Source organism: Pelodiscus sinensis, chromosome 32 (genome assembly GCF_049634645.1).
Source record: "Pelodiscus sinensis isolate JC-2024 chromosome 32, ASM4963464v1, whole genome shotgun sequence".
NCBI lineage: Eukaryota > Metazoa > Chordata > Testudines > Trionychidae > Pelodiscus > Pelodiscus sinensis.
The window spans coordinates 9,293,756-9,319,077 of NC_134742.1; the positions used below are offsets into that span (position 1 = coordinate 9,293,756).

At 53.8% G+C, this 25,322-nt stretch overlaps 1 pseudogene; it reads left to right on the top strand.

The window, feature by feature from the left end:
* The first annotated feature begins 7,503 nt into the window (after positions 1–7,503).
* Positions 7,504–7,673, top strand: LOC112544546 (U2 spliceosomal RNA; annotated as a pseudogene).
* Positions 7,674–25,322: the final 17,649 nt, after the last annotated feature.

Sequence of the window (25,322 nt, forward strand, 5' to 3'; positions counted from 1 at the left end):
GACTACACCCGCCCAGGCTCCAGGTCCATCCCTAACGCTCCCAAAGAAGGCCACACCCCACCAGCACCCAGCAGCACATATGCCCTGCACTCCAGGAGGAACCGATCACGAAATCCCCAAGAGCCCCGTTTGCTCGGCATGGCCCCACATCACCCAGGAGGCACAGAGGGAGCACCAACCTGCCACCTGTGGATTCCCACCTTGCAGCTGCACAGACCCACAACCCACCGCCGCATTCTCCTTGATGCACAGGTGTAGACACATTTAAGAGCCGGTTAGACAGACACCTGTCAGGGAGGATCTTGACTGTGCCTGGTCCTGCCACAAGGGCAGGGGACTGGACTGAATGACCTTTTGAAGTCCCTTCCAGTTCTTGTGTTCTATGATTCTATAACTTGTCAATCTTAGAACCAGCCTCTTGTAATTTCTCCCCCCCCCCCCCCCCCCCACACACACACTCAGTTCTACACCTATCACCCAATGGAATATTAATGCATTTTACTTTTCCAACCTACTTCTACTACAGCTTGTGCATCCGGGTGCTTCTATTTTGTAGACAATGGAAATCACATTTGTACATGATTTAACACAATCCAGTGACATGTGTTAGTTGTTTGCATGCACTCATCTGGGGCACTGTGTGACTGATCATATGCATCATGTACCCTCAATCCCTGTAACCCTCCCCCAACCCAAGCCTCTCCCAGATCCCCTATTGTTTTTATATATTGTACATTTGTCATGTGTTTTGCTCCTGAAACATTTCCTTAATAAAATATTTCAATCTGTAGGAATGTGATCCCAGTAGCACTTTTTGATTGGCAGGGGTAAGGAACTACTCCTGTAAGATATTGCTACTGCAGGTAGCAGTTCTAAACACTCCTTTGTATAGAACAGCTGCTTATAGGACTATGCTACTGCTAGCAGTTACTAACCTGTCTGACAGTAACAAACAGTTATTCTAAGACATTGCTACCAAATGTAGCACAGACCTACAGGGAGCAGTTACACAGTATGAAGTGTAGTAAACAGCTAGGCTACAGCTACACTGCAGGGTGTCTAGATTGCACGTGCATTCTTGCACTAGTAAATTTACATTATAGGGTCCAAAAACAAAGCTTCTTCCAGAAGAGTTATTCCTCTCCCCATGAGGAATAAGCCCTTTGGTGCAACAGCTCTTCTGCAAGAAGGCAGTGTAGACAGGCAACATAATTTTCTTGCACAAGAAAGCCCTATGGCTCAAATGGCCATCAGAGCTTTCTTGCGCAAGAGAGCGTCCACACTGCCACGGACACTCTTCCGCAAAAGCACATCTCTTGCGCAAGAGCCCATGGCAGTGTGGACACGCTCTTGTGGAAGACCCTTCGCACAAGAACTCTTCCGCAGAACAGTTCTTGCGCAAGAAGCCTGCAGTGTAGACGTAGCTGTATTGTCAAACCCTAATACCAGATCTAGCAAGCTTCTGTAGGCTCAGCGCCTCTTGTCATGTTTCAGGCTTCTCTCCCAGGGCTCCAGTTCAGAATTACATGGAATACAGCACACTTCTTGCTTACAACACTGAGGTTTGGTTTTTTGCAGGCATTTTACACCGTTGACTCAGTTAGCTTGCCCGCCAAAGCGCTTGCAGACTGCCCCCAATGTGTTATCTGTCATTCACAGCCTTTACAAGTGCACTCTCTAAGCAGGAGTCAGCAACTGTTTCAAAAAAAGAGCCAAACTACATCAAATTTCAGAGCAACTGGTCAACAAAGAGCCATAAAAGAATGCTCATTTGCATGACTGAAAATATAGGACTCAATATTATTGATCATTGACATGAGGAATAGCAGCATAAATGAAACATTGTACTCACAGACCATTTCATGGGACTTCCGCTGTTGCACCTTTTTGCACATCTCTTTGACACTGACATCGTAACTGGTCAAATCCAGCCTCACTCCTGCAGTCAGTTGTCTTCGGTCAATCTTATGGCAAGGGTTGGAGATGGGGGGGTGCAGGAGTTTGGATTGGGGTGTACCAGGAGCTCAGGTCAAGGGGGTTGGATGTACGATGGCCTCAGGGCACAGGTTTGGAGCGTTTGGGCGGGGGGGGGGGGGTTGCAGGAGTGTTATGATACTGCAGTCAGATGGGGGCTGGGCCCCAGTTGGGGCTTGTTGGCCAGGCTTCATTTTTAAATAAAGCAAAATGTTTCAACATCGTGTCTATCTGTGGTAGGGGTAGGAAACCTTTTTTCAGTTAGGAGCCACTGCCCTTTAGGAAAAAAAGAGATCAGTTGGGGACCACACAAGTGAGCAGCAAAGAACAAAACAAAACCAAAAAAATTCCTTCAGAAACCCCCAACCCTCACAGAGGTGGTCCCCAATTGAGACACCTCACTCCCCTGATACTCAAGCCTTATGGCCAGTGGAGGTGACAGGGGGAGGAGGTTCAAGATTAACTCTTCTGAGGTTCCAAAGTTAGTGGGTTTTAGCTCCTGGCTCTGGGTGGGGGCCAAAAGTAAAGGGCCGGTGTGTGGGACCAGGCTGCCAGTGAGCGAGAGAGGGATGCAGAACCTGGAGGGGAAATAGGGAGCAGGAGTAGTTGTCTGGCCGGGGGCAGGAGGAGGAACAGGGTGTGGGTGGCTACCTGGGGGCGGGGGGGGGGGGGAAGAGAGAAAAAGCAGCAGGGGCAGGGTGCTAGTGGGTGTCTGTCCACCTTTGGAGGGTGACCCAGGAAAGGGTCTGGGGGAGCAGAGAGAGAGAGAATTGGGGGGGGGGGGAATCAGAGGACTGGGGAAAGGAAGTGGGGGGAGCAAGGGAGAAGCGGAAGGAAGAGCTGGGGCCGGACACTCACCAGCGAGACGCGCAGCTGGACCCGTTTCTCCGACAGGAGGAGCTTGGCCATGCGCTCCGGGATTAAAAGCCTGAGGGCAGCGCTGATTGGTGCTTCTCGCAGCTTCCATTGTCCAGCTCCGGCCAATGGGCTTGAGCTGGGGGCGGGAGCAGCCGTCAGGGTCCCTCCCCTGCCGGCTCGCAGCTCGCGTGAAACAAAGGGCCCCGCAGAGGCGGGACACGCGGGGGGGCGGGGCTGCCTGGGGGCTGCGGCTGCCTCGTGGCCCGATCCAGGCAGCGCGGGGCGTTTTGTCCCTGCTGCTGCCGCGCCTGCGCGGGCTGCCTGCTGCGGGGGCGGCGCGCGAGCTTCGAAATCGCCACGTCGGGCTCCCGCGCGGGCCCCAGGCTGCCGACCCTGCTCCGAAGCCTCCGTGCGCGGCTTTAGACCCGGGGCGGGGCGGGGCTTTGGGCTGCAGGAGGGGGCGGGGCGCAGGCGGGGCTGTGACCTGGTGCAATGTGGGGAGCAGAGTCTGGGGGCCAGGAGCCGGCTCTGGCTGGGAGCTTCTGACCAGGAGCTGCCTGGAGGAGCAGCCCAACAGCCCCCAGAGGGTTTGGGGCTGGGACCCCAGGCAGGGCTGCACACGCGCAGGAGGCAGGGAGCCTGGCCGAGGCGCGTTTGGACCCCGAGCCAGTGGTGGCCGCTGACCAGATCTGGCAGGTTTGGGAGTCATATCCACCACCCGCACCACATTCCCCCCAGGCAATACTTAGTCCTGTCACAGGTGCAGAGGCCTGGCCTAGGGAAGTGAAAGTGTAACCGTGTACACCCGTAACTGATGAGCCAGCTCCCCCCTCCCCGGGGCTTGCAGAGGGCATGGCCCCTGCCACTGGCTATTTTCAGTGGGGTGCAGGAGAGCAGAAGGCAGGAAGCCTTCCCAAGGCTCCCTTTGGGCCACAAGAGGGTGGTGGTGGCAGGCCAGATCCTGCACCGCATTTTGTCCCCAACCCTTATCTAGATAATATTTAGTTCAGTCTTGAGCGTAGGTGTCTGGACTAGAGATGTGAATATTTAACTGTGTACACGGTAATCGAGGAGCCTGGGTTTATTGGTTAACCGTTCTCAGTTATATGCAGACTCCCAGTATGTGCTTGTCAGCCAGCTTTTTGTGCCTATCAGCTCCTAGGGAACAAGAGAAAACCGACTGTTGGGAACCACTCAGAAAGGGCTAGACGCCGAAATAGAAATAGGTCAATGTAACAGACCCAGGAAATGACACGTTTGCAAGGAAGCTGCATGGGGTGTGTATCTAGCTGTGTCTGGAGTGATACGGCGCTAGCAAGAGCTTTAGAGCAGAATGCAAAGTGACCCTGCAGTGCGAGCTGGGACTAGGATCTGAGAGAGTAGGTAATAGAATAGTCAAGTAACCACCTGCATTCTTATCAGTTACTCCTGTAGAAACTAGAAACCATTTTTACATTTAGCTAGAAGCCATCTTGTATAATAGAAACTGTTTCAGCTTTTTGCTTTTGCACGAAGGCCAGAGTGAACTTTCTATCACCCCATGTGCCAGGCCAAGACGAATGTGTTAATTGGGCTGGTTCAGACAGGAGAGGTACTTCCTGGTACCTGTCCGCCATTTTGTTGATAAGGCTTTGTTTTTCCTAGTTTAATTGATGATTTCTGTAATTGGATGCCCTGACATCAGACTGTTTGGTTAAGGGTATAAAGATACTAGGATTGATTGTATTAGCCAGCCTTACTGGGCCCGGCTCTGCTGGGACCACGTTTGGCTCACTTTGCTTTATTGATCAATATTGCTTAGCTTTGCTTCGACACTCCACTATTCTAAAGTCCCTGGTGTGCTTCAGCCCCACTCCCAGGCTATGTCTACGCTCGCTGCTTACTAATCTATTAGAGTTATTTGAAGGGCTTAACAAACGTGCGGACAAGGGGGATCCAGTAGATATAATATACTTAGATTTTCAGAAAGCCTTTGACAAGGTCCCTCACAAAATGCTCTTGTGTAAATTACATGGCCATGGGATAAGAGGGAAGGTCCTTTCTTGGATTGAGAACTGGTTAAAAGACAGGAAACAAAGGGTAGGAATAAATGGTAAACTTTCCGAATGGAGAGGGGTAACTAGTGGTGTCCCCCAAGGGTCAGTCCTGGGACCAATCCTTTTCAACGTATTCATAAATGATCTGGAGAAAGGGGTAAGCAGTGAGGTAATAAAGTTTGCAGATGATACCAAACTGTTTAGGATAGTCATGACAGAAGCAGACTGTGAGGGACTGACTCCAAGAAGATCTCACCAAACTGAGTGATTGGGCAACAAAATGGCAAATGAAATTTAATGTGGATAAGTGTAAAGGAATGCACATCGGGGAAAATAACCCCAACTATACGTACAGTATGATGGGGCCTAATTTGGCTATGACAAATCAGGAAAGAGATCTTGGAGTTATCGTGGACAGTTCTCTGAAAACTTCCACACAGTGTGCAGCGGCGGTCAAAAAGGCAAATAGGATGCTAGGAATTATTAAGAAAGGGATAGAAAATAAGACCCAGAATATCTTACTGCCCCTATATAAAACTATGGTACGCCCACATCTTGAATACTGTGTACAGATGTGGTCTCCTCACCTCCAAAAAGATATTTTGGCCTTGGAAAGGGTTCAGAAAAGGGCAACTAAAATGATTAGGGGTTTGGAACGGGTCCCATATGAGGAGAGGTTAAAGCAACTGGGACTTTTCAGTTTAGAAAAGAGGAGACTGAGGGGGGATATGATAGAGGTATATAAAATCACGAGTGGTGTGGAGAGGGCCGATAAAGAAAAGTTATTTATTAGTTCCCTAAATAGAAGAACTAGAGGACACCAAATGAAATTAATGGGTAGCAGGTTTAAAACTAATAAAATAAAGTTCTTCTTCACACAGCATGTAGTCAACCTGTGGAACTCCTTGTCAGAGGAAGCTGTGAAGGCTAGGACTATAGTAGAGTTTAAAGAGAAGCTAGATAATTTCATTGAGGTTAGGTCCATAAAAGGCGATTAGCCAGCAGGTAGGAATGGTGTCCTTGGCCTCTGTTTGTCAGAGGCTGGAGAGGGACGGCAGGAAACAAATTGTTTGATCATTGTCTTCTGTCCACCCTCTCTGGGGCACCTGGTGCTGGCCACTGTCGGCAGACAGGATACTTGGCTAGATGGACTTTTGGTCTGACCCAGTACGGCCGTTCTTATGTTCTTATGCTTCTTGCACCAGAAATATGCAAATGAGGCTAAGAGTGGAATATCGCTGAGCCTCATTTGCATGCCTAATGAGCCGCCATTTTTGCAGAAGAGGCTCTTGCGCCAGAAGGAGCTGTCTACACTGCCCCTTCTTGCGCAACAAAAACCCTCTTGCGCAATGCCATTACGCCGATTACTTTTTAGGACGAATGGCATTGCGCAGGAGGGTTTTTGTTGCACAAGAAGGGTGAATGTAGACGCTCCTTCTGGTGCAAGAGCATATTTCTGGTGCAAGAAGCCACGAGTGTAGACATACCCCTAGAGCGCTTGGGGGAGATGGTCCGTGAGTGTAGCCGGTTAAAAACCAGCTTCCCACACAATCTGGCTGCCTACTGCCCTCTGCTGCTGCCTCTATTACAGAGACAGCACCACGGTGTGGCAGCAGCCTCTGCTTTCGGGGCTCCGAGCTCCCTATGGACAGAGGATACTGTGGGGTGCTCACACTCCCATAAGCTGGGGCTTCTGCTACAAAGTAGCCTCTGACTGCAGGGAGCTCAGATTCCCCCTGCAGACAGCCTCTGGTACAGGCAGCAGCAGAGAGGGAGGAGATGGCTACTCATTTACATTCCTAGCTGGGTCCGCAGGATTAAGCAGCACTGGAAGCATGTCACTGAACTGCTGCTCCGGGCACTGAGCAGCCCTGCCCTATTGAGGGAGGAAGTGGCTGCTATTCCTCCCACTGCCCCAGACTGGGACCAGGGGATAGAAGCTTGTTGGGGAGGGTGATAAGGAGACCTCTGAAGTGGTGAGTGGGGGCAGATGTGGGGTGTTCCCCATTTCCTGGCAGAGGGGGCATATCAGGGCTGTGGTCTGAATGGCACCGTGGCCTCTGAAACCTGGACAAGGCAGCCCTTCCCTTGTTGCTAAGATGGATTTGCCTGCTAAATGGGACTAGACCCAATAAAATATTTTGCCTTTCCAAACAGTGCAGTGGCCAGACCTGGTTTTCGGATCTAAAAGAATCTCTGATCCACTTCTATGGCTGTATAAAGCTCCAAAGACATTTTTAAGTACGTGCCACCTGCCAGTTACAGAAGGATGGCTTTTTTAAATCTATTATCGAATGTCCAGGGCGGTTAAAACATTCCCTAATGGGTTTGTGAGAGTTACTCTCGGGATATTCAATAATGGGTTTTGAAATAGCCATCTTTCCACAAAATAATTTTATCACTGGATTACAGAAGGAGGCAGCTGAATTATAGTTAATTTACAAATTCAATATTATAACGAAGGATGTGAAATTTAGTTCAGTCAACTAATTGGCTTGCGTGGGGTCCCGTATTAAGAGCCAGCAGCCTTTTAAAGATCTGAGCGAGTAATCTCTTGGCATCACGTCGACCCATCTGAAGTGTCTCTATGCACAGATCATCCTGCCCTGAAGGTGAAAACCTGATCCGGCCCGGCAGCTCTGCTGCGTTGTTGTAAGCTGCCATCTGTGCTTATCAGTTTAATATGTTCACTGAGAACTTTATATTAAATGGATTTTTGGAGCAGGGGGTCAGAAGAGGAGCTTGCTCCGTCCACTCCGCACGTCGACCTGGTATTGCAGTACTTCCAGGAGCGGTGCACCTCCCCTCGAGGAACCACTGTGCTGTGTCAAAAATAGACAAATAATGAAGAAAAAAATAAACTAAGTGTCTGCAGGCATCTGCTTGCATGGAGAAAAGGGAAGGGAAGAGAGGAAAGAAAAACTGAGCAGGAAAAGAGAGAAAGATGGGGAAAAGGGCTTCAGAAAACATCACTTAATCAATCTCTCTCTCTGGGCCTGGGTGGGTGGGAGGCTTTTCCCTTAGCTAGGGAGGCGCCTTGCCACTCGGCTTCAGGTCAGGGCCGGATGGGGGCACAATGGAGCAGGCAGCAGCAGGCAAGCCCAGGGGTGGCCCGAACAGCATCAGTGAAGCTAAGCCCAGCAGAGGGGAATCTGGCCAGGAGTGCCAGTTGGCCAGCCAACCCAGCCCTGGCTTCAGGAAGCAACAGGGAGGCTGGAGGTGGGCATGAGCGGTATGCACCCCCCAAACACACACGCCTACCCCTGTTGCCTGGAAGTTGCTCCTGGGTGGCCCTGGCCAGAGCCACAGCGCTGTGGCAAGATGAGGGGTGGTCTCTGTGTGGTAGAGACATAGGCCGGGGACATGGATTTTCTGCCTTTTGGCTAAATTCAAGTGAAGTATGACACGGGTCAGAGGCATAAGACGTCTGGCAACTATCAGGCTATGTCTACTCTGCAGGCTTTTTGTGCAAGAGTTCTTGTGCAAACGGTGTTACGGAAGAGCACGTCCACACTGCCATGTGCTTTTGAGCGAGATTGTCCATGGCAGTGTGGACGCTCTCTTGTGCAAGAAACCCCTGTTGCCTGTCTACACTGCCTTCTGTGGAAGAGCTCTTGGGCAAGAGGACTTATTCCTCAAGGGGAGAGGAATGACTCTTGCACAACAAGCCCTGTTTTCCAACAAGTTACTGTAAATTTACTTGCGCAAGAACACGCGTGCAGTGTAGACGCTCTGCTGCAGTGTAGACATACCATCAGTCAGGAATGTGCAGGGCTCCCTGAAAGGACTAGCACCTTGAGGATGGTTCTCCAGGACCTTGTCCACTCTGTGGCAGGAGGATGCCGGGAGGAGAGCTCCCCCAGTGCTGGGCCACCCTGCTGCTCTGGAGATGACGGTCACAGGAGGAGCTTCCCCCGCACTCCAACCAGGAGGTTGCCTGCTGCCCTCCTCACGGTCCAGGAGCCAGAAGCTACTAGCTGCTCTCCCTGCCAGGGAGCAGGACCCAGAAGCTGCCTGCTACTCCAGTAAGGATGGACACCAGAGGAACTGTCCCTCCTGTACAGAATGGGACCCGGAATCTGCTTATTGCCCTGGGCTGCTGGAGGAAACCTTCTCTCCCAGCCCCCACAGACCAGGACTGGGATCTTTCCTGCAGCCAGCCTGAACACCTGCCTGATGTGACCTTGTCATTCCCCATGAAGCAGGAGATAGGCAGGAGGGTCGGGGGAAGAAGGAAGCGGCTTCTCTACCTCGACTTCCCGATCCCACAGGCATCATCCTCTGCCTGGAGCACTTCCCCTTTCAAGGCGTCTGGATCCTTGGAACCCTCAGCAAGCATGTCCAGGGTTGGCCCACAACCAATGGATGGCCTTCTGTGGCAATTGTTGCCATGGGCCCTTTGACACTCACAGGAGGTGCAGGTTCCATCAGTCCGCCTCCTGCAAGAGCAGCTGCTCCATCATCATTGATTCAGCTCATCCCGACTGCATCTCAGGATACGAGTCAGCTACAGGAGGTGACACCGTCAGCCAAAGAAGGGGTGACTCTGCACCTCTCCCCAAGGCAGCTAATCAATTCGGCAGCCCCACCTCCAGGATCCCCACTCGGATATGCTTATTGGAAGCACATGGGATCTTTCAGGGGAAAAGGCAACACTCCTCATTTATTGAAAATACAGTAGAAAGCCCCCTGCCCCCTCCCCACACACAGATGTTCTAATTTCCAGTCTGTTGCTCGCCTTCACTAGTCGGCCAACTCAGTGAAGTACGAGGCTCGGGACCAGGTTCCTTTCAGTCTGGGCTGAGATCCCCACGGAAGTGGCAGACGAACCCGAAGTCTGTGGCAAAGCAGCTTCTTCTCATAGCAGCTTCCTGGCATTGGGATTAGCGGACTTTGCATCACGAGGCTCTAATCAGCCGCTGCTTGGTGAGTGCTTGTTTTCCCAAGTTGTTGTTCTTCTCCCTTATCTGTTGTCCCATCAGGCTGGTTTCAGTCCCTCCAGCTTGTCTTGATTGACAACTGCCTGCCTTCCTCTTTCAGGGTTGTCAGTATGCCCCCTTCCCACGTGTCAATGAGGTTCTGGTGTCTTATCGTCCATCTCGGTCCCTTCCTAGAACAGCTGGCGACGGCCTTCCTGCTTCCCTCCTAACACTCACATTCCTCAGTCACACCACAGGGAACTTTCATTGACATAGAAACAATATCAGCATTTGAGTAAGGACATCCAGGTACAGTATTAACAGACACTGAGCTTTCTTCACAATATTTTCCTCAGGTCTGAGTTCAAGTACTAATCATAAGGGTCTGTCCTTGTTCTTAACATGAGCTACAGAGACAAGCAATTTGCCTAATGCTACACTATTACAACAACTTAAACATGGCTAAAAATAGAATTTTATGCTACATTATCTCCCTTTTCACCCCTCAAGAACAATTCTTGAGTAGGTCACACTTTATACAAGTGCTTCATTGCAACATACTGAGAACCAATTGGAGCGTGTGGTTGTCATTTAACAAACATCCTCCTTATCCAACAGCACTTCCCCCAAGGCAAATACACGACAATATTAATACAATTCATAGGGGGTGAAATACAATAGATAATATGCCTTTAGAGAGATCACACCCAGTGGTTGGCCATTTTTTCAGAGTTAGCAATTCTCAACACATCTGCCTTTGCGTGTAGTATTTCAAGGACAGGTTTTCCTGTATCCTTCTGGCTCTGCTTCAAAAACTGAGTCACCTGAGTTGGTCAGTAGTGGTCAGTCCAATCATGCCAATCCAGACCAAGGGAAATAGAGAAATTAACCAAGGTGGCACTCAGTGCTCTGTACTCTATTCTTGGTACATAGTGGCTACGTCTAGACTGGAAAAGCTTTCCATTAAAAGCATTTGTGGAAAAGAGCGTCTAGATTGGCACGGATGCTTTTCCACAAAAGCACTTCTTGCGGAGAAGCGTCCATGCCAATCTAGACGCCTTTTTGCGCAAAACAAATCTGAGCTGCCTACACTGGCCCTTTTGCCCAAAAGCTTTGTGAAAAAGAACTTTTGCCCAAACAGGAGCAGCATAGTATTTCCGCAAGAAGCACTGATTTCAGACAGTAGGAAGTCAGTGTTCTTGCAGGAATTCAAGCGGCCAGTGTAGACACAGCCAGTAGGTGTGATTGCTGGTATATAACGTACCAGCAATGCATTTTCATTCATTCATTGGTGGCTGGCTAATAGTCCCATCTTTCCAAAATACATTTTCCCAGGATGCGACACACACATTGTCCATTATTTTAAAAAAGTGTGTCACGTTTTCCCACTTGTCCCAAACACATGTGCTGAACGAAGTATCCCTGCTACACGGTTCTGTGGGGACAGGTAGGGATAAGCAAGACCCATTTCTGAGGACTCCATTCTGTGCACCCTCCAGTGTCCAATAATTTCTGCTCTTTCCCAGCCCACTTACCTATAATCCGAGGTAGCCAAAAAGATCCCAAGGTCAATTTTGGGAGCGGGCTCACTTTCCATAGTTCTGTCCCCACAGACTGTTGGTGAGCAATGTTAACAAATGATTTCATCAATTAACAAATCAGGCCTAAGCATGCTAGAGAGACATATTAGATCCACTCATACTAGAAACATGAAACAATGACTTTTCCCATTGTTTTAAAAGACGTGTTAACACTGAGATTTTCAGATATAACCCAGTACATTTCAAGTTCGAGTCATGCCAAGCTAAGGATTGACATTTCCGTTCATCCTAAAGCTAAGGCAGTTAGTCTTGGTACAGGTAACCAGGAACGATCCAGAGAGTTCACCATTGGTTACTGGACAATATCTCACAATTACTGTCAGCGTGGTACTTGATTTTACATGCCTGTCCCACTCATAGGGGCTACGTCTAGACTACAGGCTTTTGTCAACAGGTAGAAAGATCATCTGGACTACAGCCAGTTGTCGAGAACTTTTCCGTTAAAAGCATTTCCAGAAAATCATGCCAATCTAGACATAGCCCTATTGTGGCTTTTCTGCCAGCAGCTCTACAGCTGATCCTAGATCAGCTGTTTAATCCCCGCCCAGGCACGTCTTTTTCGACTGCCTATTGGCTGGGGCTTTCCCTGCCTAAGAAAGCTGTTTCTGCCTTAAGAAACAGTTCCTCTTTTTCACTGGATTTGTTTTTCTGACCTGCTCTTCACCTGGACCCTGCTGAAGACCTGCTCCTGCTGCTCGGGACGTGCTCCACTCCTGCCCTGCAGTCTGCTGGGCCTGGACCTGCTCGGCTCCTGCTCCTCAGGACCCACAGCCTGCTCAGGACCTGCACTGCGCCTGAAGCCTGCTCCTGCCCTCCTGCGTCTGCTTGGGACCTGCAGCCTGCTCGGGAACTGCTCCTGCTCAGGACCACTGAGCGGTAAGTCCTCTGCATCCCCTTCCGGCTCTTCTCTTTCCTCTCATCTCCCCACTCCTCTCTCTGGTTGCTGGACCAGTTCCCCCTTTAATGCCGGGCTATGGGACCCCTCTCCCCAGGTAACTGATCGCACCCCTGGCCAGCCTTAGGTTCCTTTCCACTTCTTGTCCCCATCTTGCACCCCCTTTCTAGTTCTCCTATCTGACCTCCCTTCCCTCCCCTTCCCCTCTTCTCAGCTGTCTGACCTGCTCCTCTTCCCCCCTGACTATGGGACTTCTTCCTCCAGGTGGCTGATCAACACCCCCCCCGCCCCCGCTTGCTTTTCTCCTGGGTGGCGGCCGTTACCATATGGCTGACCTCCCTCCTTCCCCAGCCCTCGTTGCCAGGCAACACACCGCCCCCTCACAGCTGCTCCTTCCTCTACCGTTTCCCCTTTAAAATCGATCCACCACTCAGCTGCTTTCACTTTTTCTCTCTCCATGCTTCTACTTTCGCTTCTGGGAACAGCCTCTGTTCCTAGCTTGGCACCCCTTTCCGTTTCAGTTTGGCTCGGCCATTTTCCTGATCTGCCTCATTCCCTAGCCTTTTACTCTAAGACGGCTCCCTCCCCCCTTCTGTGTGACTGCCTTGGCAGCTTCTCACCCAGGTTTACCAGTTACCCCACAGCTGCTACTGATTTGTCTCCACTCTCCTCCCTAAGGAGCCTGTTTCACTTCCCCCTTCAGGCCCTGTACAACTAGCTTCAGGCGGCTCACCTCCCCAGGTCAGTTTGTTCTTCTGGCCTACTATTACACATGGCTGTCCTCCCCTCCTCCCCCATGCATCGGCTCCTCTCCAGTCAATCTCTCCTTACCTTGCTCTAGCCCCTAAATAGTCCCTTTTCCCAGATCTTTCAGGTTTACTGGGGCTTTTACGTATTTTGTTTATATAGAATATCCCTTCCATTGTTATCTTCTCTTTTCCTTGCTAAGGGTACGTCTAGATTACAGGCTTTTGTCCACAGAAGTTTTGTCGACAGATACTGTCGACAAAGCTTCTGTCGACAAAGAGCGTCTAGACAACATTCAGTCCTGTCCACAAAGCAAGCTGCTTTTTCGACAAAACCCTGTAGTCTAGACACAACCCTAGATGCAATAACACCTTCTGTCGACAGAACTCTGTCGACAAAAGGCGTTATGCCTCGTAAAATGAGGTTTACCAGCGTCGACAAAACTGCTGAGTTCTGTCGACGTTATGTCGACAGAACTCAGCGGTAGTGTAGACGCAGGTATCGTTTTGTCAACAAAAGTCCACTTTTGTCGATAAAACTCTGTAGTCTAGACACACGTCTCTACCTTATTTGATCTTTGATTTTTCCCTTCTTCATGTTAGTTCGTTATTATTTACCTTAACTATTTATTATCTTACTATAATTAAGTTTTGTTGTTAATTGATTTCTTTTGTTCTACTCACTTACAGAATTTTAGTTTATTTTATTATTATTGCGTCCTATCCCCCTTTTCCCCCCCTTTCTCTCCCCCCCCCTTCTTGTTGGTGTTATTGTTTATTAATTGTTATTTTATTTTACTTCATTTTTTTTTCATTTACTGAATCGTTTTATTGTTGTGTCCCATCCTGGTTCTTTTCTCTCCTTTCCTCCCCTCTCCCACTTCTTTCTTTCTCCTCCCCTCCCTGTTCTTGCTGTGGAACAGCAACCCCCTTGGTGACTGGTCCCCCTTTCTTCTGGTCTATTTATTTCCCTTCCCTGCTTATTTATTCTCCTTTCCTTCCTTCTTTCTTCTTCCTCCACCCTTCTCCCTCTCCTTCCCCTACTGAGTTATTTAGGTTTTTTTTCTTTTCTATTTTTGTCATTTCCTACGCTTCCCCCATTCTCAATTTCTCTCTTTCTCCATCCCTTCTTGTCTAAATTTGTCCCATCCCTCTCATTGACACATGCAAATTCCCACCTTTTTCCCCCCCTTTTGGCTCTCTTCCTTCCCCGCTTTCCTCCCCTTCATCCACCGTAGGCCATCCATCAGGCTCCCCTTTTTACCCGGTCCTCCCCCCTTATCTGTCTGCCTGACAGCCCCCCAGCTCTTGACGCGGGGTGACAGCCCCCCTGCTCTTGACACAGGATGGCCCTCCCAGGCACTTGCTTGCTCCATCCTGTCCTCCCCCCCAACGCTTGTCATCTGTGCTCCCCAGTCCAGCGCTCCCGTCCTGCCCCCTGGCACCTACCACCAGGGTTCCTTCCTTCCAGCTCTCACTATCCCCTTGGCATCGCCCTCCCCCCGCAGCACAACCTTCTGCATAGTTATTAATGCCCTGTGCTTGGGGTCCATGCTGATCCTCAGTCCGTCCCCGCCTTTGTGTAGCCGGGCTGTCTACCCCCTAACCTGCTGCTTCCCTTCACTCCTTTTGGCTCCTCGACCTCCTAAGGGGGGCCTACAAGTGAGGTGAGCACTTCCTAGTCCCCCACTCCTCTCCCACTTTTAAACCCAACAGGGAAACCCCCAGTGAACAGAAGCCACCTCCACCCATGTGGTTGACAGTTCCCCCTGCTACAACCCCTTCCCCTTCGGATGGGTGTCTGTGCTCTATTTTCCAGCATAGCACGGCGAGACACCGCCTCCCTGCACTCAAACTCCTCGAGGGACTCCAGCTCCTCTGACTGTGTCCTGTGGAGACACATCTGGGTGGGAATCGGACAATACCCACCAGACCCAGAGACCAGAGGCCGACTTGAAGCCCGGACGTCCCCAGATGCCAGAGGGCCCCCTCGAGATCCGGATGCTTCCCGAAGCCAGAGAGCCGCCAACACCGTTCCTGCCCCAGTCGGTTCCTGATGCTGCCTGCTGCCAGCACCGGATCCAGCTCGGCCCAGGCTGATCCTGCAGCCGCCTAGTTCACGGAGCCGCCCCGCTCTTTGCCCTGCCTGATCTCCCCCCTCAACTGAGCGCTGCCCATAGATGTGGACTGCGACTCTGCCCCCTTCTTCATGGTGTCCGGGGCGATCCCTATTGGAGGGGACCCCCCACGACTAAGCCATGTTTGGACCCCGCATCAGGACGAGTTCGCCTTACTGAGCGCCCCCAGGTCACGGATACCCAAGGTACCATCATCCCCTCTGGTTTGGGACTTGGTTTGCTGGCCTAACGTCACCAGCCCTTCCCTCCCTGAGCCCCTGAACGTGTGGTCACCTTCATGGCTCCTACCATCCTCCAGATCAGCCTCTACCCAACCAGGGTCCCAGCCCCAGTCCCCCCTGAACCCAGAAGCCCGTCCTCTGTCCCCACTTAGTCGTCGCTAGCCCAGAACTCTCTCCCCAGGGGACCCATAATGCCTGGTCTCCCCTGACTGGCGACCCCACACCAGTCCTCACGGCCACCAGCCCGAGCACGGCCACTATTGCTATTCCCTCGTATACCAACGCTATCCAGGCCAAGGCCCCGGAGTCAGCTGCTGGTCCCCAGAGGTCTGCTAACCCCGGGGAGTCTCACAGCCCCAGCACGGCGGCCCCCGCCAAGGTGACCCGAGATCCCAAAATGTCCACCGACTGCAAAATGTCAGCCACCGCGTCCAAAAGGGTTTCGCCTTTGGTCCATAAAACCTCCACAGCCCCACAAGCCTGCTGCTCCTGTGTCAGGGAGCATGCCCCAGCCCCTGCCACCTACCTGAGCGGTTCCCTCAAGGGCGAGTTCGGCCCGTCACCCGGGCAAGCTGATCGGTTGCCGCTGGGTGTGGAGCGAGGAGCGTCGGGAACTCGGCGTCCTGATCCCTCTCATCACTGCGGAAGGGCACGCCATCGTCACCCCGTCCTTCCGGACCCTGCTGATGAGCCTCCTGAAGGGCACCGTCCATCGCCACTACGCAGAGGCCCTGAAGAAGCAGCCAGACCAGGGAAGGTGTTCGATGTCACCAGCTGTTGGGACGCCAGCAACCACTTTCTCCGGGCCGGCAACTTCACCCGTTTCACAGACTGGCACTTCATCCACAGAGCCCGACTCAACTGCATCCCGCTGAATGGACCCATCCGCCACGGGTCCCGCGACAAGTGGTGCAGGCAGTGTTGCTGCCTGCTGGAGACCCTGCCACACATCCTCTGCGGCTGCACGGTGCACTCCATGGCCTGGCAGCGACATCATGATGCAATCCAGGACTGCCTGGTGAAAGTGCTCCTGCCGACCCTCAGATCCGTTGCCATGGACTCACCTATCCCCTGCACTGACAGCCTCATGAGACCAGACGTCGTCGTGACATGCGAGCAGTCCAAGAAGATCCTCATCGTGGACATCACGGTGCCCTTCGAGAACCGCATGGCGGCCTTCTGCGACGCCCGGGCCAAGAAGCTCCAGAAGTACGCCCCACTGGCGGACACCCTGCGGTCCCGAGGCTACTCGGTAGAGGTGCACGCACTGCTGGTGGGGGCTCTGGGAGTCTGGGACCCACTGAACAACGGGGTGCTGGAGGCCTGTGACATCGGTTGCCACTACGACCGACTGATGCTCAGGCCGATGTTGTCCGATGCCATCAGGTGGTCCTGGGACATCTACACTGAGCACGTCTCGGGCCACCACTAGTACCATGGTGAGTGACCGCCTGGCCTCCCGGACGCTGCGCTCACCTCGCGACGCCAGACCGCCAGACCCCATTAGCACTGGACCTCTAGATGGGGAATCACAGGTGCAGCTTGAACTCTGGACTTGAAAGATCTTACTGGTTTGGTGGTGTTGCCTGTACTTTTTGTTGTGTGTTTCTCCCACTTCTCCCCCCCCAACCCCCTGCTTTTGTTCTCTTCATGTTCCTTCTTCCCTTTTATCTTTACGCCTGCTGGAGGCAGTGGCACCACGGAGATCTCCCTAGACTCATTTGCTTTGTTTACGTTGCTCGGGATGTCACTATGGACCTGGCCTCACTGGAGATGAGTGGACTCTGTGACAGAAAGGTTCTACTGTTTTACGGGGTTCTTTTATTTATTTATTCATTTTATTCTTTTTAAAACCTGACTTTCCTATTTATTTTACACTATTACACCTTATTTTATTTTTATTTTTAATCTCTATATTTATTTAATATATTTTATTTTCTCCTTTTTTTTTTCTTTTTCCCTGCTGGAGGCAGAAGATCCAAAGACAGCTTTATGGACTTATATTTTCTTGAACTTATGGGCTTTGTGTATTGCTTTATTGCGGGCTTTCTTCTCTCCTCAGGGACTTGGTGGGGCTGCGAGCCGCACCTGCAAGGACTTTTTCCTCCAGGACCATCAAGGATGCTTTTTTTTAAGGACTCATAGACTGGTCAAAAGGCCGATATACTTTATTGTCTACAAAACTCTAACCACAATTTGGCTGTGTCTACACTGGACCCCTTTTCCAGAAAAGGGATGCAGATGAGACAAGTCGGAATTGCAAATGCAGCGGGGATTTAAATTTTCCCCGCTCCATTTGCATGAACATGGCTGCCACTTTTTTCCGGCTCGGATCTTTCGGAAAATAAAGCCTTTTCTGAAAGGTCCCTTATTCCTCTTAAAACCATCTGCATCCCTTTTCCGGAAAAGGGGTCCAGTGTAGACACAGCCTTTGTGTATCTGGGGCTAGATGGGTTTCCTATATCATTGCTAAATAGCGTTTGCCATATAATGTGTCCACAAACCGGTTCAGGTCCCCCAGATGGGATATATCCTTGGCTGTGTCTACACTGGGCCACTTATTCCGGAAAATCAGCCGCTTTTCCGGAATAAGCTGCAAGCTGTCTACACTGGCCCTTGAATTTCCGGAAAAGCAACGACGCTCTACTATACAAAATCAGCCGCTATTCCGGAAAAACTATTTTGCTCCCGCTCGGGCATAAGTCCTTATTCCGGAACACTGTTCCGGAAAAGGGCCAGTGTAGACAGCCCAGTAGTCTTTTCCGGAAAAAAGCCCCAATTGCGAAAATGGCGACTGGGGCTCTTTTCCGGAAAAGCGCGTCCACATTGGCCACGGACGCTTTTCCGGAAAAAGGGCTTTTCCAGAAAAGCAGCCTGCCAATGTAGACGCTCCTTTTCCGGAAAAACTGAAAACGGAATAGTATTCCATTTTAAGCAGTTCCGGAAGTTCATGCCAGTGTAGACACAGCCCTTGTGTGTTTAAATTTCTTGTGATTCCTGCTGTATTTGAAACATTCCCTTAATAAACTCATTTAATCTGTTCTTATCAGCTGTGCGAGCTTTTTTTATGATCGGTGCAGGGGCTTAAACCCCTGTAGCTGCTTTTTTTCTTTTTGCCGGCCGCTAAACAGCTGATTTTAAATCAGCTGTTCAAGCCCCGCCCAGGCACGTCTTTTCAGACTGCCTATTGGCTGGGGCTTTTTGCTCCTTTAAAGACACAGCTTCCCTTGCCAGTGCACTTGTTTTTTCTACTGATCTCAGTCTTTATGAGGATCTGCCTCTCCTGGACCTGGATCTGCCTCCTACCACTCAGAACCTGCCTCTCCTTCGGACCTGCCTCAGCTTCTGTGGACCTGCCTCTGCTCATTGGGTCCTGCCTCAGCTACAGTGGACCGGCCTCTGCTGATTGGGACCTGACCTGCCTCAGCTACTCAAGATCTGCTTCTGCTGCCCTGGACCTGCTTTTTCTCTGGACCTGCCTCTGCTGTTCCGTACCTGCTCGTGGTGCTCGGGACCTGTTCCTGCTCAAGACCTGCTCTGCAAAGCTTGCCTGCCTGCCTGCCTGCCTGGACGCTGAGCCGGTGAGTCCTCTGCATCCCCCTGTGGCTCTTCCCTTCCCTTTGATCTCCTCACCCCGATCCCTTTCTGGCTCTTCTCTTTCCTCTGATCTCCCCACTCCTCTCCTCCACCTCTGATCCCCCTCTGGCTTCTCTTTCCTCTGATCTCCCCACTCCTCTCCTCCACCCCTGATCCCCCTCTGACTTCTCTTTCCTCTGATCTCCCTGCTCCTCTCCTCCACCCCTGATCCCACTCTGGCTTCTCTTTCCTCTGATCTCCCCGCTCCTCTCCTCCACCCCTGATCCCACTCTGGCTTCTCTTTCCTCTGATCTCCCCGCTCCTCTCCTCCACCCCTGATCCCACTCTGGCTTCTCTTTCCTCTGATCTCCCCGCTCCTCTCCTCCACCCCTGATCCCACTCTGGCTTCTCTTTCCTCTGATCTCCCCGCTCCTCTCCTTCACCCCTGATCCCACTCTGGCTTCTCTTTCCTCTGATCTCCCCGCTCCTCTCCTCCACCCCTGATCCCACTCTGGCTTCTCTTTCCTCTGATCTCCCCGCTCCTCTCCTCCACCCCTGATCCCACTCTGGCTTCTCTTTCCTCTGATCTCCCCACTCCTCTCCTCCACCCCTGATCCCCCTCTGACTTCTCTTTCCTCTGATCTCCCCGCTCCTCTCCTCCACCCCTGATCCCCCTCTGGCTTCTCTTTCCTCTGATCTCCCCGCTCCTCTCCTCCACCCCTGATCCCACTCTGGCTTCTCTTTCCTCTGATCTCCCCGCTCCTCTCCTCCACCCCTGATCCCCCTCTGGCTTCTCTTTCCTCTGATCTCCCCGCTCCTCTCCTCCACCCCTGATCCCCCTCTGGCTTCTCTTTCCTCTGATCTCCCCGCTCCTCTCCTTCACCCCTGATCCCACTCTGGCTTCTCTTTCCTCTGATCTCCCCGCTTCTCTCCTCCACCCCTGATCCCCCTCTGGCTTCTCTTTCCTCTGATCTCCCCGCTCCTCTCCTCCACCCCTGATCCCATTCTGGCTTCTCTTTCCTCTGATCTCCCCGCTCCTCTCCTCCACCCCTGATCCCCCTCTGGCTTCTCTTTCCTCTGATCTCCCCGCTTCTCTCCTCCACCCCGATCCCCCTCAGACTTCTCTTTCCTCTGATCTCCCCGCTTCTCTCCTCCACCCCTGATCCCCCTCTGGCTTCTCTTTCCTCTGATCTCCCCGCTTCTCTCCTCCACCCCGATCCCACTCTGGCTTCTCTTTCCTCTGATCTCCCCGCTCCTCTCCTCCACCCCTGATCCCACTCTGGCTTCTCTTTCCTCTGATCTCCCCGCTCCTCTCCTCCACCCCGATCCCCCTCAGACTTCTCTTTCCTCTGATCTCCCCGCTCCTCTCCTTCACCCCTGATCCCCCTCTGGCTTCTCTTTCCTCTGATCTCCCCGCTCCTCTCCTCCACCCCTGATCCCCCTCTGGCTTCTCTTTCCTCTGATCTCCCCGCTCCTCTCCTTCACCCCTGATCCCCCTCTGGCTTCTCTTTCCTCTGATCTCCCCGCTCCTCTCCTTCACCCCTGATCCCCCTCTGGCTTCTCTTTCCTCTGATCTCCCCGCTCCTCTCCTCCACCCCTGATCCCACTCTGGCTTCTCTTTCCTCTGATCTCCCCGCTCCTCTCCTTCACCCCTGATCCCCCTCTGACTTCTCTTTCCTCTGATCTCCCCGCTCCTCTCCTCCACCCCTGATCCCCCTCTGGCTTCTCTTTCCTCTGATCTCCCCGCTCCTCTCCTTCACCCCTGATCCCCCTCTGGCTTCTCTTTCCTCTGATCTCCCCGCTCCTCTCCTTCACCCCTGATCCCACTCTGGCTTCTCTTTCCTCTGATCTCCCCGCTCCTCTCCTTCACCCCTGATCCCCCTCTGGCTTCTCTTTCCTCTGATCTCCCCGCTTCTCTCCTCCACCCCTGATCCCCCTCTGGCTTCTCTTTCCTCTGATCTCCCCGCTCCTCTTCTCCACCCCGATCCCACTCTGGCTTCTCTTTCCTCTGATCTCCCCGCTCCTCTCCTCCACCCCGATCCCCCTCAGACTTCTCTTTCCTCTGATCTCCGCACTCCTCTCCCTGGTCACCAGACCATTTCCCCCTTTTCTCCTGGGCTATGGGACTCCTTTCCCCCGGTCACTGATTGCTCCCCTGGCCAGCTTGTAGCTCCTTTTCACCTCCTATCCCCATCTTTGCTTCCCTTTCCTGGGCCTTGTATCTCTGATCCCCTCCAACCCTCCTCCTCAGTTGCCTGCCCACCTTTTCTCTTCCCCCTGGCTCTGGGGCTTCTACCTCCAGGTGGATGATTGGCCCCCTGGCTTGCTTTTCTCAAGGACGGTGGCCGTTACCACGTGGCTGACCTCCCTTCTTCTCCCAGCCCCGGTCGCCAGGCAACACACCGCCCCCTCGCAACTGCTCCTTCCCCTACGGTTTCCCCTTTAAAATCGATCCACCACTCAGCTGTCCTACAAAAAAGGAGACAGAGATGACCCAGGCAACTGTATAACTAGCCCCAGGTGGCTGATATCCCCTGCTCAGCTCGTTCCCCTGGCCAGCCATTACCACGTGGCTGGCCTCCCTTCCTACCTCAATCCTTACTGTTTGGCTGTCCGCCCCCCTTATCTGTCCACCTACCTGTCTGCCTGATCGCTCCCCAGCTCTTGATGCGGAGCGGCCCTCCCAGGCACTCACCTGCTTCTTCTTCCCCTTCCCCCCAACCCCTGTGGTCTGTGCCCCCCAGTCCAGCCCCCCCATCCTGCCCCCTGGCATCTGCCACCAGGGTTCCTTCCTTCCAGCTCTCGCTCTCCCCTTTACATCAGCCTCCCACAGCATAACCCTCTGCATCACTATTAATGCCCTGTGCTTTGGGGTCCCTACTGATCCTCAGTCCCCCACCCCCCAGCGCAGCCGCGCTGTCCATCCCCTTATCTGCTGCTTCCCTTCGCCCCTTGCGGCTCCTCGCCCTCCTACAGGGGGCCTACAAGTGAGGTAAGCATTTGTGGGCTTCCTAGTCCCCCACCCCTCTCCCGCCCTTATACCCAACAGGGAAACCCCCAGTGAATAGAGGCCACCCCCCACCCGTGTGGTCGAGAGTTCCCCCTGCTACCACTACTCCTACCTCCCCCATCCCGTTCCCCCTTCCCCCGATTGGGTGTCTCTGCCCTATTTTCCAGCATGGCGAGACACCGTGTGAGCCCCTGGGACTCCGCCTCCCCACTCTCAAGCTACTCAAGGGACTCCAGCTCCTCCTACGGTGTCCCGTGGAGACCCATCCAGACGGGAATCGGATGATACCCACCGGACCCAGTGACTGGAGGCCGACTCAAAGCCCAGACGTTCCCAGATGCCGGAGGGGCCCCCTGAGATCCGGAGGCTGCCCGAAGCCCCGATGCCGGAGAGCCGCTGACACCGTTCCTGCTCCAGCCGCTTCCCGATGCTCCCTGACCTGCTCCCTGCACCAGTCCCGGCTCGGCCCAGGCTGATCCTGCAACCGCCCAGTCCATAGACTGCTTGCCTGGTCTGATCCCCACCCTCAACTGTAGGTGTGGATTGCGACTCTGCCCCCTGCTTCGCGGGGTCTGGGGGGACCCCTGTTGGAGGGGAACCCCCACGACTGAACCACGTTTGGACCCCGCACCAGGAGGAGATCGCACTACTGAGCCCCCCCAGAACACTCCTACCCGAGGTACCGTCGCCCCCTCTGGTCTGGGTCTCGGTTTGCTGGCCCATGGTCACCAGCCCTTCCCTGAGACCCCGAATGTGCAGTCACCCTCAAGTTCAGCCCCTTCCCAACCAGGGCCCCATCACCATTCCCCCCTGAGCCCAGAAACCCCCCCTCCCTGTCCCCACCCAGTCATAGTTAGCCCAGAACTAACTTCCCAGGGGACCCAGAACGCCTGGTCTCCCCTGACCAGCAACCTCACACCCGTCCGCACGGTCACCAGCCCGAGCACGGCCACTTCCGCCGTTGCCTCCTATGCTGACGCTGTCAAGGCCAAGGCCCCTGAGTCACCCGCAAGCCCCCAGAGGGCTGCTAACCCCGGGGAGCCTCACAGCCCTAGAATGGCGGACTCCGCCAAGAAAAGTCCAGATCCCAAAATGGCCGCCGTCTGCAAAATGTCGGCCATCATATCCCAAAAGGTTTTACCGTTGGCCCGTAAATCCTCCACAGCCCCAAAGCCTGTTGCTCTCGTGTCGAGGAGAGCGCCCCAGCCCCCCCCCCCCATAGTTCCTGTATGGCCACTACTCACCCAGCCCAATGACCCCTCCATCTGCGCTCCAGCTTCCAAAGCGGGGGCTGCCAGTTCCTGGCCCAGAGAACCTGCCAGCTGGGAGCGCTCCCCCTCCCTCTCGTCTTTGACCCATATTCCACTGACTCCTCCTCCCCAGCCTGGGCTACTAGCGAGGAATCTTCTTCCTCACCCCCCCTACGTTCCTGAACCCGACCCTTCCTGCAGCCACCCGAGACAGATACCCCGCAACCCTCCCCGCCAGCTTCCCATAACCAGAGGGCCCTCCCCTGACGACCACACAAGCTGCACCCTCTCCCCCACGCACAGCGACACTATGGTAGCCCAACCAGGTGCACCAGCTAGGAGGGCCGAAGATATCATCCTCCTGGACTTCCCCCTCCCAGAGGGATGTCTCCTCTGTCCAGACTGTCCCTCTTTTCGTGGAGCGCTGACTGCGGGAGCCCTAAGCCAGCACGTGCGCACTTACCACCGGAAGCAGATTGGCTACTGCTGCAGATGGTGCAAGGGCCTTTTCCACTTGCAGAAGAACTGTAAAAGACTCCAAAACACATTCCTGGACCCGTCAACCGGCTTGCCCAAGCACGTCGCCCCGGCATGCCCTCGCGGAACCCACCCCAGAGACTCCGCCATCTCCGTCCGGGACTCCTACCCCAAGCAATCCCCCGGGGGCTCGACCGACGCCACCGAGAACCGAGCCCTTCCCCCCCCCCGCCCCCTCCGGAACCAGCCACCAGACCTCCGCCTCCATCACTCTTGCACCCGCTACATGGCCCAGCGCAACCGCCGCTAACCAGACCGAGAGTCACCCTGCCACATCCTCCGGCGCCCCCGAGCTCTCTCTCTCCCAGAACATGAGAGTCTATCTCAGGGATATCTGCCAAGACCTCCCACTGCAGCCACCCCACCGGCCAACAGTAGAGCCCAGCTCGACTCCCCTGCCCACCCAACAGAGGGCCCCTTGCCAGAGTGTCACCGATAGTCACCCCAAGATGTCCAACACCGCCCAACTCCCGTGGCCCTCAAGCGGCAGACCCATCAGCACTTCCACTGGCCCCAAAAGCACCGCTACAGACCCCAAAGCAAAGAAGGGTCCCGCCGCCACTGCCAGACCAGCTTGCTGCCACGACCGCCCCTCCATCGGGGACTCCTCGGTCGCCTGGCAGACCCGCCACCTCTGGACTCTGCCCGCCCCAGCCCCAGCTCCGAGCCTGGTGAAGTCCACCCTCTACCGGCGCCCAGCAATCGGAACCACAAGAGTCCCACCTGCCCAGCAGCTACACCCACCGCTCAAGCAGCACAAAGGCAACACCAGCCCACTACAGAGGCAACACCAGCCCGCCACCCACGCACCCCTATCCCGTGGCCCCATTCCTCTGCGACCCACCGTCGAGCCCCCCCACCTGACCGGAACCCTTTGACCCGGCACAGCTGGGACATCACCGTCCCTGAGAGTGAATGGCTACAGCCTGGCATCTCCGGTGGAAAGAGAATCTGGCCAAGTTAACCACCTTCCCCGCCCTGGAAGCTGCCATCAGCAGGCTGACTGCCGAGCTCGTGGAAGAAGCCCAACCTGACAGAGTCGACCAGAGACGCGGCGTCCGCCCACCCCAAGATCCACCTGTGCCGAGACCTGATGCGGCCCCATGAGAGGGAGGAGGAGGAGACGCCGCCCGCCGAGAGGACCTGGCCGCCGCTGCCTGCCTCCAGCGCCTCTATAGGCCAGCTGTCCCAGGATGATGAGAGAGGTCCTTTGGGAGAACCTGGACTTCTGATCCATCCCCGCCCCAAGATTGCACAGCTACTGCATGGACGTCTTTGACCGTGAACCCCGTAGCATCACGCCCCGCACGGAGTGCCTGCCCCGACTGTCACGAGTCGACCCATCGGACTTCCTGAAGTCAGACTTTGCCCCTTCAGAGGTCCACGCCAGACTTATGAGGACCTCGAACACCACCCCGGGGAAGGACGGCATCGGATAACAGCTGCTAAAAAAGCACGACCCCGGCTGCCTGGTACTCACGCACATATACAACCTATGCAAGAGATTCCAGCGCGTCCCCAGGGCCTAGAAAGAATCGATGACGGTCCTCTCCTACAAAAA